The sequence below is a fragment of the Epinephelus lanceolatus genome, chromosome 3 (assembly GCF_041903045.1).
Source record: "Epinephelus lanceolatus isolate andai-2023 chromosome 3, ASM4190304v1, whole genome shotgun sequence".
Taxonomy (NCBI): domain Eukaryota; kingdom Metazoa; phylum Chordata; class Actinopteri; order Perciformes; family Serranidae; genus Epinephelus; species Epinephelus lanceolatus.
The window spans coordinates 43,830,033-43,845,762 of record NC_135736.1 but is presented as its reverse complement, the minus strand read 5'-3'; the positions used below and the strand labels follow the sequence as shown (position 1 = coordinate 43,845,762).

Genomic DNA, 15,730 nt, shown 5'->3' with positions numbered 1-15,730 from the left:
AACATTCTGCACGAGTAGTGGGGAAGCCGGGCCCTGCCTTCCAGACTCATACTTAGCTCGTCACAAAGTCACCCATTTAATTAAGGACAGGGTTGGGTTAGACTAGGCATTTGACCTTTACAGTCATGGTCATAGGGATGGGTAGTGGATTATGTAAGTTACAGTCCTTGTAATCAATGCATCGATATACATTGTGTGTATCAAGAGGTGGTTCCTGAGAGACAGATGACACATCAACACAAGAAACATTGGAAAAAGTAAAGCGAGAGCAGATGCACCTCTGCTGGATATGCATGATCAGATTTTACTGCACTCACTATCCAAGCAAAGATAATTAGCTGATCCTAAACTGGCTATATGTGGTACAAACATTAAAAGTGGAGCCAGGCGTACCTCTTCTTCTTCTTCCACACTCTCCTCCATCATTCTAGCTATTTCTGTCCATCTTCCCTCCCTCCAATTCCTCAACTACTTTAAGTTGCCTTATTTTCCTCACTTTGCCTCAATCCCTCCCTCCTCCACTGAGCTCCTTTCCCATCCCTCTTTCCAACATAGCTGTTATTCCTCTCCCCCTCCCACCTCCTAATTTCCTCTCCTCTTGTAGCATATGGCCCGAGGTCCCCGAGCCGGCTCCCTCTGGACAGAGTTGTGCCAGTCGTGTTCTGGACATGAGATATAGGAGTGGAAGAAAAATGAGGGGAGGCAGGAGGAGAGGGGGGTTCAGTCACGACTAGAGAGGGGACGGGGCGAGGAGAGGGTGGGAGGGATGGGAGTGGTATTGATGAAGGTTGTTAGAAAAAGGGAGGCGGAGGGAGAGGGAAAGGAGAGGTGGTATAAAAGAGATCAGAGTTATGAAGTGGTGGGAATGAAAGGAGAGGACACGGAGCGAGACAAGGTGGAAGAAAACATATGTGACGTAAGAAGCAGAGATGAAAGGAGCAAAGGGGGAGAGGACAAGAATAGGTGATATATAGAATGCAGGTGGATAGGTTGAGGCGTAATACAGACACAAATACGCACTGCTTTCAGTTGCCTCGCTGGCTTATTGATCCGCCCATCAGTGATGGCTTCACTGGGTCACTGGTTCCCATTACATCTAACAGATCTCATCAACATCTGTACAAACTGGTCCTTGCGTCTCACACGTATACGCTGCCCTCACTCTCACCCTCGCTCAATCACACGCTCAGGTTTAGAGCCAAATTACTCATCCACAGTCTACACGCCGCCCTTATTAACCCGGGGGTCCTTCGCTCACAAGGCGTGGGATGATCTGTGTCATCATCTTACACACAGCCTGCTATAAACATCCAGCAGAGTGCTGAATTTGTGTTTGACACGCTTTGAATTATCCTCAAACCAAAGTTGGTATTTACGAACTACCTCCTGTTTTCCTACTTATCTCACACAGCGTGAGTTACAATGTGTGAAATGTATAATGTGGCGTTCTAGCTCCATCTTAGGTTGTTACCCCGCCAGATAATGTTTTCAGTCTTGCTTGTTTATAGAGGATTAATCTGAAGCTGATCCAGAATCAACCCAGAATAGACCCAAGGATTTTAATCCAAGATCATGAGAGAGACACCAACATTGGGAGCAGCATGATGTGTCACCAATTAAGGAGCAGCCATGGTTGAACAGCATAACAACGCGCTATTTTCCCTGCACAATTCACACTATGTGAGTCGCCTCAAAAAACATAATTTTGTCGTCTTAACGATGATGCACCACGTGATCAGCTGTAATGGTGAGTCTATGACCTTACAGCAATGGTCTCTGCCTAAAACCTGTTGGCTTGTTGTTGGTTTCTAGAAACTGGGTGGACCATCGAACAGAGATTGTGTTAACCAAATATTTTCAACATTTTTGACGATGACGGAAAAATCTGAAGATCGTCCATCCAGGTTAGAAGATAAGAACATTGAAAGCAATCTGCTGTAACTTTAAGTAAATCACACCCATGTCAAGTTGATGGGTACATATCATTTAACTACCGTCTAGGTTTGTCTTCAGTTTCATAGGCATGATCTCAACGTCTAGCCAGCTTTAGCCATTACACTGCTAAGCTACATTGCTACATACCATTGCGACTGAGCGTCTGAAGTTTATTTAAAAATCCAATAATTGCAATGTGTTGATACATGAGGTGAATAAAAGAGGGATTCATGGAGTGAAGGATGAAGGATAGGCAATTGAATCTAAAAATGTTTATTAGCTCATGGCAGCCAATGTTACACGGCAAACAAGTGGTAGCTAGTTCTGCTTTGTGTGGTGTTCACATGAAAAGTGACCACATGGTGTCTCTGATCATCTTTTCTTTCAGTGCCCTTATAAATGCATCATCTATAAACTTGTTCTGTATCTTATTATCACTTAAAAAATGAAAATTAAGACAATGGGTAATAACAGATTACGACTAGGGTTGGGTATCGCTTGTTTTTTTCTGGTACCGGTGCTAGAACAATACTTTAAAAACAGTACTGTGCCTATATGATGCCTGAACTGAAAAAAAAATAAAGCACAAAGGATGTTTTTTTAAATGTAATTGCAAAGGCAATTTTGGAGGCTAAATCTCAACAGTTTAAAGCCTGGGTCTTCAACAGGGGGTCCATGACCCCTAGGGGGTCCTCAGAGTTACTATAGGGGGGCACCAAATGACCTCTAAATAATCTGATTAACTAATTAAAGTTTTAGTAAGTAAAATGTGTCTGAAAATCCACATGAACGTGAATCTAACATATTATGTTATTATTAGCCAAGATAAATCAGCCTATTCATAAAACCTATTAGTTAACAGTACACAACATTTTTGATAGGCTGACTATTACCCAGGTATCGTTATGCGATCATGTGAGCTAGCTAACACTACATCACTGTGCTGCACCTGTAATTATTTTTGCATATTAGCCAGTTAGCTGTATTACTATGTCAAGTGTACAGACATTCTTGTGTGCCACAATGGATTGTTTCACAACTTTGTAACAGACTCTGACACACCGTTCACCATAGAAACTGCCACTGAAAGTGCAGAGGGTGAGGCTAACGCACCTAGCAATGCTACAACTGCTGCTTAGTTAGCAGCTAGGCAAACAAGAGAAGACCCGAAAAATATTCAGAACTATCTCAAGTGCAACTCTTTTTTAAAAATATATATGTAGTAGGGGTCCCTGCTGTCTGTCTTTGGGCCAAGGGGTCCTTAGCCTGAAGAACGTTGAAGACCCCTGGTTTAAAGTATACCTTAATATATAAATATGAAAAAATGCAAAAAAAATATTAAATTCACCTAATAAGTAAAACCTAACAGGACACATCTGCCACCCTTCCTGCCCGCCCCACTCAGACTTTTGCTGCCTTAACTTGCAATCTTGTGCCATCACATTTCCCCTGATGCCTCCAGCCATGGTTATACTGTAATGGTGACTGGCAGTGATGTCATGCTGATGTAAAAGGGCGGCTTTTTCTTCACTGCCCAAGCACCAGATTTCAAAGACTCAGGAATGAGACTGGGTTGCCATTATCTGTTTAGCTGTGATAAGAACTACAATAAGAAAAGCTGGTCCACCTTAACAGCCCATCTTAAGTGAGCGAGGTCAGGTTCCAATGGGAGCCTGACTTTGTTTGAACAACTGGCAGGCAAAAACATCCATTTTTCATACAGTGGTCAATTTTGACATTTTGGGCTAGTTTACTCCTTGAATATCAAATTGCTATAAAGAAAACATTCAAATTATACATTTAGACGTTTATTTTATTACATGTTGTCTACTTGCAGCAGTAAGTTTCTCACCAAAAAGTTAGCATTGTGCAGTGTAGGCCAATATGTTTATTAGTTGGGTTACTACAGTTGTAGGCCTTATATATGCCTGTCATGTTATTAAATGATCAATTTTCATGAGCTTGGAATTTACTATATTATTATTACTAAAGGCCTGAACATTTATTTTGTTTGAGAGCAATTGTTTCCAATAGAAATGTATTAAATTCCCCTATGTAAATCTTTGAATGCTGTTTTCTCAAAATTATTTTTTTTGTCATACTCCAAGTCAAACATCTCAGCCTCTGTAGCACCTATGTACACCAAACTTCCCAAAAATATGAAGAAAATTGATTTTTTTTAAAGTCTATGGACAGTATATTTTGATTTTCTAGGTAATAAAAGCAGATGTCCTTAAATCCCTCTGTAATTTTTTTTTCATCTTATATGTAAACAAAATGAAAAAATAATTTTGCACCTTGCTTTATTTAGATGTTCAGATTTATCTTCCTAAAATATATGCAATATTAGCGCATATTTAATGAGACAATGCTAAATTTGCATAATTAAACAATACAATTTTAAAAACTTGCAATGCATTTTTTTTTCATACTATTGTAAATAATCAGGAGGGAAGTTTCATGATATCTATTATTTTAAAATTTTACCCTATTCACCTGTGTTACATCATTTATTTACAAATAGCCTAAACTTTACCTCCATTGCATTGCTATGTGCAACTTTATGTTCTCTGCTCTCGTTGCTGTGGCCTCACTGTCACTGGCAAAACTTATCCTCGCTGTCTCTCTAGTGCATTTGGTTTTTCTCGCTTTCTTGCTACTCACACAATCTGGCAGCGAAATGAGGCAGCGAAATCCGCATTAGGATTCGGTCCGGTAAGTGCCTTTCATAGAAGAACTGTTACTATATTTGCATCGGGTTTCAGTTTCCAACCCTAATTATGACAAAGTTTTTACAGCCCTGTCCGTGAAAATGACAACAATGTAAATGACAAAGACAACTAGAAAGTCTACTGAAACGTCTCCCATGGACAGATGTATTCTTCACTTAACCTGCACTCCCTGTTCTGTATCTCTCGTGCAGCTTCACAGAGTCTCTTGTGACTTCATTGGCTCACCGTCACTGGTCACTAAGGCTTTGCTACCATTAATTACGGACAGCATTATCAGAGTGTTTATGGGGCCAAGGTGTTGGTCACTGCACTGATCCAGGCAGTGACAGATGGTGGCAGGTTAAAGAGTCCGTTTGCATCTCACAGCAGCCAGCTCTGCTTTTTTATAGACTTTCCGTCTGAAAATGGCTGCCATTACACAGTGCTGTGTGGGCCAATTCACCCAAAGCTCCAAAGACATCTGTTCCTACAAAGGAACACATATTGCTGTTGTCCTGGGCGAGCGACCTAGCTGCAAGGGTTTCGGTGTTGGAGTTAGGATGTGGGATTGTAACTGGTGTGGCGGGCTTGGAAAATCTGGCTGGACATCTGGGAACCGCCATGATGTCCTTAAGCAAGGCAACAAACCCCATCTACTTCAAAAAAAGCTGCTCAGTATCAACACTGCAAGACTTTTAATACAGAGCAGATGCTTACTTTTTTATTTAATAAGAAAAAGGAGGGAGTTTTTCTTCAACTAGAACTGAGAGTTAACAAATATGTATTTATGTTGCAGGTCTGTTTATTTATTTAGTTTCTAACAAGAAAGAATTTCCATAATATGTTAAACAAATTCTGGCCCAGATTATAATTGTTTAACTTCTTTCTTTGTCATCATGTTACTTTTCTATTTTGGGCCATGGCAGGCTACCATGAAGTTGTGTCTGTCACATATTTTGGGACATAAAGCCTTTGTAATTGTGGTTTTACACCACTGGAACATGATTTGGCTACACTTGAGTTCCATGGAGTCCTGTACAGGTAAATACTGTATTAATATTGACACAATTAGCGTTAAGACATTTTGCAAGCAATTACTGACCTTCTTCGCTGTCGTGTGGATTAGATAAATTGAATAATCAATGGAGCTGCAGTCGTCCCAAAGATATGGATCCTCCCTTCACACATGATATATAAAGTGTCTTCTTTACAATGAAGCTTCCTGTTTACTCAAGCAAATGTGACTGCTAATGAGGTGCTCTGGGTTTTACTGCTATTAGCCACCTATTGTTTAGTTTATGTGTCTATTTGTGAGCGTGGTGAGACCCGGTGGTTGTCATTGACCTTTGACCTGGCTGTGAATGGCTTTCCAATGGCTCTAATCGATGTGAACAAACAGATAGAACAGCATTTATAGTCTGAGAGATCTCTGTTACCTTCCATTGCCGTCATCTGTGCGTGGACCCCAGTCTCTCTTTAAGACCCAGAGGAAGGTTGTTTTCTATCTTAGCTGTTGTTAATTTAGTTTGCTTGGAACGCCTGGTGTAAATCAGCCTCTGATTAGATGCTATAATGAAAAACAGCAGGTTTCTGGGTCCCAATGCCCAAGATGAACATCCCCTGACCAAAAGCTATGAGGGTGAGGATAACAAATTAAGGAGGAGACACATGAAGTAGTAAAGTATACAGAGAGATCGAGATGACAGAAAGAGATGTCCCAACAGTTCTTTTAAACCTTAAAATATCTTCAGTTTAATCCTACAAATACCAGGCTATAAAGACTAATATTTCTTAATTAGAAATAAGGGAGGCTTAATTTTAGGATAAATATTTTAGTGTTTTCTTCATATATAAATTCTTTTTTTTTAAAAAAACCATTAAACCCACAAGCCAGCCTATGTCATATAAAAGTCAATTCCTTGTCTTCCCTGGTAGTTACAGTACAGTCACACTGAGTGATATAGCCCCTTATCATTACTGTTCATTTGCAATGTTCAGTGCTAGTGCAGGTAGCGGTGTAGCCATTATGTAGCAAACCAGGGTTGTGAGGGTCGGGGTGTTGGATGGACATGTGTCATATCTGACTTTCATGTGAGAGACCCAAGTTTGTGTCCAGTCACAGACCTGCAGTTAATGATTGTTTATCCACACAGCCCAGTCGCCAGAAGAAAATGTGGGCATTGTACGTTTCCACAGACAATGAAGACATTACATTTGTATGTTTCATACATACAGTTGCAATCAAAATTATTCAACCCCCATTGCATATTAGGCTTATTGGCAAAATGTACAATTTTTCAGCTGTTTACAATAAACAAAGTAGACAAGAACAGTTGAAATAGTTTAATAAAACTAATATTACCATGGTTTTTATCCAAATTCAACACAAAATGATACTTTTAATCACTACTGCAGTCTCAAAATTATTCAACCCCCTGTCTCAAGCACACCTGATGCAACTAATCAAGGGCTTCATTAGTTCAGGTGTGCTTGAGACAGAACACATAAATACCTGGACTGACTAGGGTTTTGTTGAGAGTGATGTTTGATTGCATGTTAGAAATATGGCTAAGTCAAAAGAATTGTCCAAAAAGTTCAGAGAAGAAATCATTGCCTTGCACAAACAAGGAAAAGGATACAAAACGATAGCAAAAGCTCTGAATGTTCCTAGAGATACAGCTGGAAGCATAGTTCGCAAGTTCAAAGTCAAAGGCACAGTGGCTACACTACCTGGACGTGGCAGAAAGAGGAAACTATCAGCAGCTGCCACCAGATTCCTGAGGAGGCAAGTGGTCAAAAACCCTCGAGTGACTGCAAAACACCTGCAGCAAGACTTGGTGGCAGCAGGCACTGAGGTTTCAGTTTGTACAATAAGGCGCATACTAAACACTGAAGGGCTCCATGCCCGGACTCCAAGACGTACACCACTACTGACCCAAAAGCACAAGAAAAGTCGGCTCCATTATGCTCAAAACCATATAAATAAGCCACAGAAGTTTTGGAATTCTGTTCTGTGGAGTGATGAAACAAAACTGGAACTTTTCGGGCCTATGGAACAGCGGTATGTCTGGAGGAAGAAGAATGAAGCATATGCTGAAAAGAACACCCTGCCTACAGTGAAGCACGGCGGTGGCTCAGTGATGCTCTGGGGCTGCTTTGCTGCCTCTGGCACTGGAAACCTGCAGCGTGTGGAGGGCATGATGGATTCAGTCAAGTATCAGGAAATCTTAGGTAAAAACGTTGTGCCGTCTGTGAGGAAGCTGAAGCTTGGGCGTCATTGGACCTTCCAACAGGATAATGATCCCAAGCATATCTCAAAGTCCACCAAGGCTTGGTTTCAGAAGAAGAAAGATTCTAGAGTGGCCGTCACAGTCGCCTGACTTGAACCCCATAGAAAATCTCTAGTGGGATTTGAAGAAGGTGGTTGCAAAACGCACACCCAAGAATATTACTGAACTGGAGGCCATTGCCCATGAGGAATGGGCTGAGATTCCTCAGGAACGCTGTCTGAAGCTGGCTCTGCATCACGTTTGCAGCAGGTCATAACAGCAAAAGGGTGCTCTACTAAGTGCTGAAGATGCTTGTCATGAAGGGGTTGAATAATTTTGAGACTGCAGTAGTCATTAAAAGTAGCATTTTGTGTTGAATTTGGATCAAAACCCTTGTAATATTAGTTTCATTGAACTACTTAAACAGTTCTTGTGTAATTTGTTTATTGCAAACTGCTGAGAAATTGTATATTTTGCCAATAAGCCTAATATGCAATGGGGGTTGAATAACTTTGATTGCAACTGTATCATTGAGTTTCTAAAATGATGTGATATATGAACTGGCTTTAACATCAGGAGGTGGAGGGGATGGTGGATGGCTTGTTACCTTAGCAAGGTGCTTGCAGACCCTGTTTGAGACAGACAAGCAGTCATTGTCGTGTTTCCATCTGCTTTCAAGGGTCAAAACGTGGGTGTTTTGCAGCGACCCATCTGTTTTTTTCCAGCTGGGATAGTGCCACAAAAGTGGTTGTTTTGCAGAGACAGTACATTTTTTTGCGAGACTTTTACACTGTTTTTCTTGCCAGGATAGAGCCACAAAACATTACCTTTCATCAATGATAATCAAATGCTTTTTGTGCCTAAACCTGACCACACATTAACCACAGTGCTTTTGAAATATAAAGTTTCTACGTATCTGCTACGTAGTAATGTACAAATGTAACATATCCATGGTTTGCAGAAACATACAATGCTAAAATTTTTTCTAGTGACCGGCTCAATCCATAATCCTTGACCACATGTTACAGTTGCCTAACCTTAACTATACATTAACTATAGCAGTGGTTCCCAACTGGTGGGTCACGGTCCAAAGGTGGGTCCTGGGTCCAATCTAAATGGACTGTAAGTGTTTTGCAAACAAGTCAAGTTAGTAAAAACATACTTTATTTTGAAGTGCTGTTTCGGGCTGTAGAGGGACTAACAAAGACATGGCCAAATGCAAGTATGGCACTGGATGTATTAAACTGTGTGGACCTTGAACTGATCATTAATGAGGAATCTGTACCCCGTGGCTGGACCAGTTGGGAACCACTGAAGTTTATATGTCATAACCATAATCTTTCCCTCTGCATAACCATACTTATTTGTATTTTTCCTCTTTATTTGACTCCCGTTTCCATCAAGAGATGTAAAAATGAGAATAGTAAAATGAGAAATGTGGAGAGAAAGTAGGACAAAGACAGTTTAGGCACAGATCAAGAGCGGAAAATAACAAAGATGTTTACTTGTGTACCTGGTGTTGCATGTTTTGCTATCTATTTATGCTTCAAATAGAAATTATCTTAATGCGTCTAAAATGGAATCAAAATGAGATCAAGAGGCAGGAAGACAAATGAAGATAGAGGAGGTAATATTAAACAGCAATAAGAGAAGGGAGAGGCGATCTGATCAGCCACTGAGACAACAAAGGATTCCATCCTGATTATAGTTTCATTTCTGTAATAGTCATCTGGACATAGGTTCCTTCTCCTGCCATGTCGGTCCAGCAGAACTGAATTACACCCACACAGACACACACATACAAAATAAGCACAGTCATGCAGGTTAAAATTATACTTCATTATTTCCTTATTTTAATCAGTTGTGCACTTCAGCAGTACCTTGAACCAAACACTCGCTTCAATAGAGCAAACTGGAGCCAAATTGAATTGATAGCAAGAGGCAGTCAGAGACAGGGAGGTGGAGGAAAAGGCAGAGTGAGAAAAAACACCACGGTGTGAAGGGGAGACAGTTGGAGAGAGAGTCAATTGGCGAGAAACATAGAAATGTGAGGAGAAAAGTGATAGAAGCTTAGCAGGAAAAATGTTAAATGAGAGACCCTGAGTGAGAGACACTGAGAAGCACATGGCAGACATATAGGTGGTGAGAAAGCTGTTCTGTCACATATGGTCAAAAGAGTCTTTATGTGAAGAGTTTGACGGGAGAGACAACAGCAAGACACAACATAAGTCACAGCAAAGGGAGAAAGCAAAATGGAGGGAACAAGAAGAATCAACAAAACACAATTTAAAGCGTCGCTGCTTGCCTGGCCCGTCTCTCTGATTGTCACCCTCTAATCTCTGGCACCCATCTCAATCGCTTTCTGTTTTCCTGTGTCTCCTTTTTAGTCTCTCTGGTCTCTCTCCTCGTGTCACCATCTTCCCCCATCTCTGTCTCTGAAGATGTTCCTTTTTTTCTTTTCTAACTGAAGCCAACCTTCATTCTGCTCTGGTCTACGGGGGGATAAAAATTAATTCCAAGTCCCATTAGAAAAACAAGCTTTTGGATGGTAATCAAGATAAATCCGGGCTGGGGCGACGCTATCAGCGGAGAATCTTGATTGTTCACTGAGCACTTAGGAGCCAGGAGAGTGTTTGAAAATAGAGATGAGGCGCTCCCAAACTTCTTATCTTGTTTCTGTGTGAAAAGTGGAAGGAAGCATCCACCTGTGACGATGGTTGGGGATTACAGGGACAGAATCCTAATGGGACAAATTACACAGACGAGTGATAAGAAGGCATACTGATACTGGAGCGCTCCAAATCATGACGAATTCATAAAAAAGAGGCCAACAGTAAAGTTTTGATCACAGTGTGTTTTGTTTGGTTTTTACCCGAGTGGAAAGGTTCTTTTTTTTGGTTGTTTGGATGTGATCATGTTTTCCAACTACAATTGGCAGAACTCTGTTTGAAGAAGCTGGTGTCACACAGCTGTCTTCAGTTCACTGGGAAACACATCTTTTACACCTCGAGCTGAGCAGAGTTTACAGAATCAGAGTCTCCAACCCAGTTAGCTGCTTTTAGATTGGCATCTTCCTTGTCAAGAAGTTTATTGGCAGACTAAATCCTGTATAAACCACCACAAAGAAACAGTACTTATGAGCCTATATTGTACTGAACTACCCTGGAAATCCAGAGTTCTTGTGAGAGCACAGTTTGAATTTGCTCAGCGAGTCCCTCTGGCAATCAGTAATGATGCTCGTTGCCCATGCCGTTGGAGCCGAGCTGCACCAATCACATCGGTGTATCTGATATAGGCGGGCCAGAGGCGAGCTAAACAGATGACGACAGCGCTGCGACGACGAAGTCCGGAATCAGACAGTAATAACGGATAAACACAAGTTGTTTGAAACAGCTTTGGCCGCTACAATGAACGAGTTAGACTTGGCTTTTTCTCTAAAAGAGGAACAGAAGACAGCACTCAAGTCTTTCCATTGCAAGAAGGACGTTTTCGCTGTTTTGCTGACCGGATACGGCAAGAGTCGAATCTACCAGTTAGCTCCGCTGGTAGCTAAGCTCTGGATACGTCACCATGTGTATTGTTCTGATTGGTCGTAGTGTTATCCAATTGCGTGCCGTGATATTTTCAAATGCATGCTTGGTGCCGCCCCTCGAGTTGGGCCATTTGCATTACTCATAGCCAGTTGGGTCTGGCTTTCCAGGCTACTGAACTGAATAAAAAAAGTTCAAATTAGCAACAATAACTAAACTGAACATTTTAAAGGTCCAAAACTTAAAGGGTAAAGTTTGATATTTTTCAACCTGGACTCTATTTTCCATGGTTTTGTGGTTTAATGGACTCAGAAATTTTCACCAATCCTACCAGTTGGTATTTAAATAAACAGTAATTCTATCATCATGTAACACACTTAAAAATCATCATGTAACACACTTAAAAATCAACAGAAAAAATCAACAGAAACAAAATAACAAACAAAATAATAAACAAAACTGCTCCAATAAAAAACAATTCTGGTTTGGTTGAAATAAACCTTTAATTCACCCAGTTGGATGTGAAAATATGCTGCCTTGTTACATGTGAAAATTATTGTTTATTTAGATGGAGTCATATGGGCTTGGTAGTGTCGATATCGGGGCTGTTTCTGGTTAAACAAAAAAGTTTACTCTTTAACAAAGAGGTCTGACTCTGTTGGGATCCTTGACTATGTTGTCAGGCACTTAGAATAATAACCTGAGCCTGTCAGTGGCAACAACAAGTACTTTTAGTGGATATTAACTGACAGTTCAAACATGCTCCAAGTGGTTGCATCACAGCCTGTTTCATGATTGCTGGTTGCAACTGTGAAACAGGCTGTGAGGCAACTACAGGTCACTCAATATCAGGGTCCAGGATGAAAAATACCCAACTTAGGCTGCTTTCAGACTCAGAGTTGTCTTGCTTTGGTCTGAATCAGAGACTATTTTTGTCACAAAGTTATATAATTGCCTAGAGTTGGTTCATGTTCTCACTGCAGCATTTACAAGCGGACCAGATCAAATGCCTTGTGTGAGAAAGCCGCTCTTGATTGGTCAGAATTTCCATGCCGTACATGTACAGGAAGTAAAGCAAACGTTGAAGAAGAGTACACTTGCAAGATAAATGTGACACTTTCTAATGTCACAATGGAGGGACAACTACGCAGGTTGATTTTAGCGCTGCTCATCGTGGACTATATTGCTGTCATTGTTCATTTTAGTCAAACCATACAGGGCAGGTGTGAAAGCACTCTTAGCCTTTAACTGAAGACAGTGAGAAGCAGTGCTGCTATTTCATGGCATTATAAAAGGTGATACAGCCACTATGTAAAAATGATTCTGTAATTAATTTCCACTTGTATTAGTTTGAAGAGTTGGGAGAGCCTCTGAAATAGAGTGCAGGTATCACCCAAGGCAACAGGTTAAATGCTAAATCTGTCTCAGCCGATGAAGAACAGTGGGTAGTGCAACTCCAGCTGCTATTCTTTATGAGGATGAGTTGCTTTAAGGAAAGCAAGAAAGGTAAATATCATGTAGGCAACAAAATATATGGATAACTGCCTTTAGATTTTCAAATTGTGCAGCCAACACACCTGTTTTTGCAGCCAAACTGTTTTGTCCTTCATTACTTTACACTTAGAAAGTGTCAGCAAAGACACTATACTACATTTTCTATTTTGATACAGCCATAAAAAGCCATCCCAGTACGTTAAGAGCTGTCTAGGAATTCAGATTAAAACTGGGATGAATTTGGTTGAAACAAAAGTTTTGTCTTAACAGCATTTCAGTGGTTTCAATTTAAAGCAGGTGCTAACTATGCATTGAAATACAGTCATAGAAAAACTGCTTAAATGACAGTAAAATATATTCTAGACATCTAAAAAAGCTTTAACATGTCAACCAAATTTAGCACACTCTGACGTAGATGTCCTTTGACCTTCAAATCTCTGCTGGGATGTAACAGGTATGAGCGTATCTGCTGTTGGTGCATATGGCATTTTGCCTTCTTGCTACACACGCCATCAATTCAGGTTGGCACTAACAGAGTATGTTGCTTCACGTTCAGAATTTAGATTGATGGAGTGAAAACCCTGCCCATGGTCCCGACACTGCGCTGGTGTGGTTTTGCGGAGCGCCGCCATTAACACAAAGCCTGTAAACAAAGGTCACATGGACTCGCAAGTCACTCACTTATTGGACAGTGCTTTGTTAACCTGTCATCCTGCCGGCTTTGACATTTCCGCAGTGAGGGGGAGTCAAACTCAATCTGATTCCATTTCTGGTAACTCAAGCTAAGCATGATTGACTTACAAGCACAGTTCCTCAGGATGTTTAAACCAGCTAAGAACACAGAACAGATGGAAATCAGCAGCAGTCCAGATTTGAGTTTACCCTTAGCTGACTTTGCTGTTTTAAGCTTTCCAAGCATGAAGAATTGCTTGTTATCTGATGTCAGTATTCATTTCCTTTTATCTGAAAAAACCTCGTCTTTGGTATCACTGCACTTTATTTGATAAGAAACATGAACTGAATCTAGTGCTGTTTTAGGGCACTGTTTCATTTGCTCAGATGAAGAGTACTAAAGAAATAAAGGCATAAGGATTTGACTAAACTGCAAACATTTTCTAATGGTTAAAGTGGTCCTGAAGCACGCTTTTCAATCAACCTAAAAACACTTTCCCATAAACAAAATCTGTGCGATCCCCATAAATGTAGGGGCTCCCCAGTGCAGCCATAGCCCTCAATCATTTACTAATGAGCAGGCCCACTGGAGCTGAGGACAGGGAAGACAGATTGTTATTCCTGTCTTTATACTGCCTTAAAGTTTGCCAGCTGGTATTCAACCTGTGGGCAGTTGGGCACTGGCCCAAAGTACAGTAATAAAGATGCTCAATTTAACAACCTGTACTTCCTCGTCTTTGTTATTCCAAATAAACTGCAGTTGGTGCTTGCATAAGCATGAAATACATTATGTTCTGTGCAACAGCAGACAAGACCCACGTCTTTGTGTCTTGATCAACTTTCAAAGCCGCATATTCATATCAATATCGTTTATAAGTTAGCAAATGGATATTGCAAAGCTTGTAAAGGTAAAGTATTACCATTTGGGTAATTAGGTTGTTTTGTAAGCAGAAAGTTGGAGCGTGACTGATGAGAGTTTTAGGACTTAGTCTTAAGCCCATTTCTCTGGCTGGCCTTTTCAGCTGTCTCCTCGGATAACCCCAGCAGAGGACGGCTGACATTCAACCATCCATCTTCCCTCTATACATCTGCAGCCCTCCTCCCTTCCAATCTATAAAGAAGGCACAAAACGTATATCATTGTGCAGAATGTGAACATAAAGTCTAAAGTCAAACTTAGTTCTTAGTGTTGTGATGAATGCGCAGGCCTCTCTTTTGTCCACAGTGTCAAAGTATTTATGTCCAAACTCAAGACCCATTTGTTCAGTTCTGCCTGTAATCTATTTTAACTCCCTCCTCAACAGCTATTACTTTCTTTTGTTCTACTGCAGGTGCTCATTACTTGCTTTGCTGGTGGCAAGTCCAGGTGTTACCAAATGCTGTCATACCCAGGTGCATGTGTGCAAACAGGTAAGCGTATACACACAAATGTTTGTGCATTGAAGAAGTTCTGTTGGTTTTAGTTTTGTTCATTCTTTGTGTTTGTGTTATATATTGCACACTCTGCAGCTTCCTAAAGCAAAGACATTAAAAATGAATACTCTCAGCTTTTTTTTTTTATTTATTTATTTTTTTTTACATCATTTGGATAACACTCTCTGAACTGGCCTGCTGCCTGGATCTGCAATTACATCACTAATTGTGAGAGCTCCTGCTGAATTCAATTTAATCAAAGATTCGGTTATTAAAGAAGCATTAGGTCAACTCAGTATTGCAAGAACAGCAACTTCTTACTTCAGTGGTCAGTTTGAGATACAGTGGCCTGTAAATGACATAAACAATACTATCACATTTTTACACTGGAAGTTATCTAATTGGCCTAAGCTGCGATCATAAAGTGCAGGGTCCGAGTCATGATGGTGGGCGGAGCTGGGGAAGCTCCAGCGTGCCAAATGTTGGATGCCACACAGCATCACATTTGGAAGCTTTGTCAGGAGAAAATCAAATTCAGAAGACAAACGATAACCTAATAAGCAGGGAGTTCTTCCAAAACAGAGCAATGGTGTTTGAAAGTCAAATATTTAACAAGCAGGCAAGGTAATCACTGATTCCTGGAATTAATCAACAAACCTATCAAACTCCCACAGATAAAGAATGTGCTTTGTGCTGCGGGGGAGTAA

General features: G+C 40.7%; 1 long non-coding RNA gene across 1 annotated transcript in view; it reads left to right on the top strand.

Annotated features, from left to right (window-relative positions):
* LOC144462494 (uncharacterized) overlaps window positions 1-15,020 on the top strand; it is a 213,897-nt gene extending 198,877 nt beyond the window's left edge. Inside the window, exon 3 of the long non-coding RNA XR_013490778.1 lies at window positions 14,942-15,020. This is a non-coding gene — a long non-coding RNA (uncharacterized LOC144462494). The remainder of the gene's footprint in view (window positions 1-14,941) is intronic.
* The last annotated feature ends 710 nt before the right edge of the window (window positions 15,021-15,730 follow it).